Consider the following 5011-nt stretch of genomic DNA (forward strand, 5'->3'; position numbering starts at 1 on the left):
GACATAGACTAGACATAGACTAGACATAGACTAGACATAGACTAGACATAGACTAGACATAGACTAGACATAGACTAGACATAGACTAGACATAGACTAGATATAGACACAAGATTTGGTGTTTTAAAACGAACATAGCTCATTGTAACTCTTCTATTTTTTGTATGTTTAATTTGTATTTATATTCACAAATGCACCTCGAGTTATAAATGTAATATACACACATATGTACATATCTACCAGCTGCAAGTGAGTTTACTTAGTTTTCTTAGCTTCTAAAGGATGTAATAGTAATTTATAGACATGTCGTTGATGTGGCACTAAACATCGAAATTGCATTCATTTCCGGTGATGTTGATCATTTGATTGGCAGCTACTCAACAAAACAACTGGGCGTGCAAGTACAAGTTACATATTTTTATAGGTTTTTCTATCGTACATTTGATATTGCTTAAATTTTATTGCAATTTTGCTTTTTTCCTATTTCAGGTACAAATTGAATTTTGGTTGCAGTGATTTTTCTGTATTCAATGCATTTAAATAAATTATTCTATTTATAACCAGAAATATATTATATCATTGGGTGTGCAAATTTAAATAATTGTATTTTTATAAAATGCCGGAAATTTAAAATGTCATTTGTGCACATACATACGTACACATATAAATCTTATTAATTTACAATTTATTATTGCCTTTTAGAATTGCTGTTAACAAACAATTAGAGTTTAATTTATAAACATAAATTTAGCAAATAAATAACCAATTATTTTTTATTTAAATTTAAAACTTTAAATATAGATACAACTAAAAACAAAATTAGATTTTATTAAATAGAATTAGTGTCCAATAAGTAAATTAATATTAAGTATACGTCACATATTTTCTAAAACATTTCATATGACTACCTCAGGGCAATTTACATTATTATACTCTCTGTATAAATTTGTTGTTTTTATTATAATAAGAAAAATTCGTAATCAATTTTCATTTGAACATATTGCAAAAATATATATATATATATGGAAACATTAGTTGTCATTACAAAATCAATTTGCAAACTGTATTAAATTGTCTCATAGTTAGAGAAGAAAATACAATTTTGTAACACATTCTAGTACAATTGATTTTTTTTCACAAGTGCAAATTTATTAAATCACAAGTAATTTACAGCAGCTTCATTTTCCATATTATAGAATCACATTTATTTTGATTTCAGACATACGGATTGTAAGCATATCTCTATTTGTTCGAATTACAAATGAATGACAGACAAATCTTCTTTGTCTGAACTTAAAAAGTAAAACTGAAAACCACAAAGAACAAAAGCATTAAATTAATAAATGATTACAAATCAATCAGAATTAAGTTACACAAATGAGTGAATGAACTTATCATTGAAAGACAATCAAATAAGACATTATAAACATATAATAGTGTTATATTCGGCTGTGCCGAATCTCATATACCCACCATCACACCGTATGCCGTAAAAGGAATGCTCCCCTATAAACAATAGGGGGATATTTGGAATATGGCTTAAGTCAATTATAGACCGAAATCTTTTGAACTAATACGGAATTTCATAACGGTATTTCATAACTCATATTTTTATTATGGACCGATCCTTCCTAAATTTGTTGGAGAGATATTCATATTTTTAAGCCAGTAATGAGCATTATAAACATTTACAGAGGGCGGTCTTATATGGGGAAAGGTCATTTATGGGTCGATAAAAAAAATTGGTACAGAGGTTTTGAAAGCTTTTTGAAAGCTACGCGTGTCGCATTTTATCGTTTCAGTCGTATTTTTAAGACATTAATTTTCTGAATTAAGCTATTTCCTAAAGTGAACCCAATAAGAGAAGGTCAATAATGGACCTATCCACATAAATGTTGGTAAAGAGATTTTGGCTCGCGAGGAACTTAATTGTACTAAATTTTATTGCTATATTCGTATATTTTAGCCAGTAATGAGCGCTAAAGTCATTTGGGAATGGGTAGCGTCAATTATGGACTGATCCTCAAAAAATTTGGTACAAAGATTTTGGCTTATATGAAACTAATTTATGTCGAAGTTTATCGCTATACTCGTACTTTGAAAGCTGTTTTCAGGAGACCCAGTTGTATGGGGCCTATCCGAAAAAGTGGACCGATATGGGCCATTTTCAATACCAAACAAACCTTAGCAATAGGGAATATTTATGCAAAATTTCAAGTGTCTAGCTTTTTTCGTGTGGTTTCTATCATGATTTCAACAGACAGACGGACGGACAGACGGACGGACGGACATGGCTAGATCGTCCTAGAATTTAATAAGGACCCGGAATATATATACTTTTATGGGTCTATTAATATACTCCCCATCTTTTTTGATGGTGTGTATAAAAACAACTAAGAGTTTTATATTCGACTGTGCCGCATATACATACTCAACATCATTTTGGGTATATATGTATGTACATACAAACATATACATATACATATACATATACATATACATATACATATATATGTATTGTTAATAAAAATTAGAAGTTTATAGCTATACTCCTGTTATAAAGATAGTTATGAGCATTTAAGTCAATTTCTAAAAGTGCCCTTTATATAGGGGAGTCAACTTTAGACCGATGCTTATAAAAATAAGTACAGTGCAAAAAGTTCATGCCTTATAGTCGTACATTGTACGAATCTTTCTTTCCACATAACATCTTTTCTCAAAGAGATCTTTATGGGGAGTAAGGTAATCTCTAGTCTAGATAAATATATGCTCGATAAAGAGAAGTAAGAAGAAGTAGCGAAATTTTGTCAAAATATAGTATAGTATTCCAATTGTAATTAGGTAGAATATAATTAAGATTTTGCACAGCCTAATATTACACTCAAACTATTTTAAAATTTTGGTCTTAATAAGTTACACTTGTTAATCATAAAATGTTGTCTGACCTTGAGTCTAATAGGCGTATTAGTCTTAAGTATTTTAAATATGTATATAAATGAAAAATAAAATAATTATATCATAAAGACTTATTTATACTTTAACCTCTATTTTACTTTCTGATACTTGACATTCAATTCTTCATTATATTTTTATATCCACCATCCAAAAAGCTGTTTTTGTCAATCCGTTTGTAACACATTGAAATATTCATCGGAAACTCATAAAAGTATATATATTCTGGGTACTTATTAGATTCTAAGACGATCTCGCCATGTCCGTCCGTCTGCACATCTGCATGTGTGTCTGTTTTAAACACGATGCGTTCAAATGGAAGTAGCTAGCGAGCTGAATATATTGAAATATTCATCTGAGATCCATAATAGTATATATATTCTGGGCATTACTAGGTTTTATGACTATCTAGTCATGTCCGTCTGTCTGTGTGTCGGTTTTAAGCACTTTAGGGTCCAAATGGAAGTAGCTAGAGAGCTGAAATTTTACACCCCACAAAAAGTCCCTATTAAAACTAGTTTTATGGAAACTGAAATCTTCCTACCGACCTTGATGAAGATGAATCGATAAACAATCAATTCAGAAAATTAATCAATAGTTACTTAAGATTATGACTTAAGCGATAAATTGCGAAAAAAAACATCTTCTTTACGAAATATAATTTATGTACAAAAGTTTATGACGATGGGTCTGTAATTGACCTATATATAAGATTCACTCCAGAAAATTAACTAAACGCTAAAATTACGTTAGTTTTATAGGAACTGAAAATTTTCAACTAAATTTGATTAGAATAGGTCGACGGCTGAGCCCACCCCCCAATATCCTTCAGAAAATTTCTTGAAACTGTGCCCGTATACAAGGATGAAATTCGCTACAAATTATTATTGTACAAGACGATGAGGATATATCTCTTATTGACTCTATCCTCCATATTTAAATATGTTCATATTAATATCGACATGTAATTACTAAATTCAACATAGATCTAATATATAAGAAAATTGCTTCTATAATATCAAAGTTTATTAATAAGAATGATTTGATGGTGGGTATATAATATTCGACATGACCAAATATTACACACTTACTTGTTTATACACTTAAAATTTCTTTAAGTTTATGCATTGAAAACAACTTTATACCTTGGGTTTAATATAAATTATTAAAATTAAATGAATATAATTATATGTACAAGACTATTAAAAAATGTTATTGTAATTTTTTAATCGTTTTCTATTAATGAATGTTATACTTATACAAAGTATAATATATACACTTTGCTTATATATTTTTTCAGTCTGTGTGTTTAAGTGTTTATTTAAAACAAAGTTTTATTTACTATAAATGAATATAAATGATGTATTTAATTTATTGATTTTTATATGTTTGTAAAATAGGAATGCCTTTAAAATTAAATCTGTAAATATAGAAATAAAATTAGCTACTTAAGAATCTTATTTTAAATTTCCCAGACATAGAAATTCGTACTGTTGTTATAAGGAAGCTATTATTCATCCGCTTATTTTTGACCTAAATATTTAGACTTTAGATAAAAAACTTAATATGTAGTATAGTCTACGCCCAGATTTTTCTAGTCCACTCATTTTGTGTTTAAGTTCGTCTAGAGGCTTCAATTATTTCTCTGATATACGAATTATAATATTTAATTCATATAAGAAGGGGCACTTCCACCATTTCTGCTTTACTAATATTGTTACTAAAACTACTCATATAAATGTTTAAAGTGCTAGTTTTAAATGTTTTCAAGATAATCCTATACAGTCTTTAGAAGAAGCCAAGCTCAGTTGTGATAGTCCGTCCGTTCTCTTTCCATCTTAATATATATGTATGTCGAAATTATCTGTGCTATATTTTAGAATTCTAACCATTTCAGTTTGACTTTACATAGACAGATATACATTCATTAATATTATATAATTATACCCTTCACCACTATAGTGGGGAGGGTATTATACGTTTATGCTGATGTTTGTAACATACAAAAATATTGGTCCAATACCCACCTTAAAGTATACCGATCGATTCAGAATCATTT

Source organism: Lucilia cuprina, chromosome 3 (genome assembly GCF_022045245.1).
Source record: "Lucilia cuprina isolate Lc7/37 chromosome 3, ASM2204524v1, whole genome shotgun sequence".
Taxonomy (NCBI): domain Eukaryota; kingdom Metazoa; phylum Arthropoda; class Insecta; order Diptera; family Calliphoridae; genus Lucilia; species Lucilia cuprina.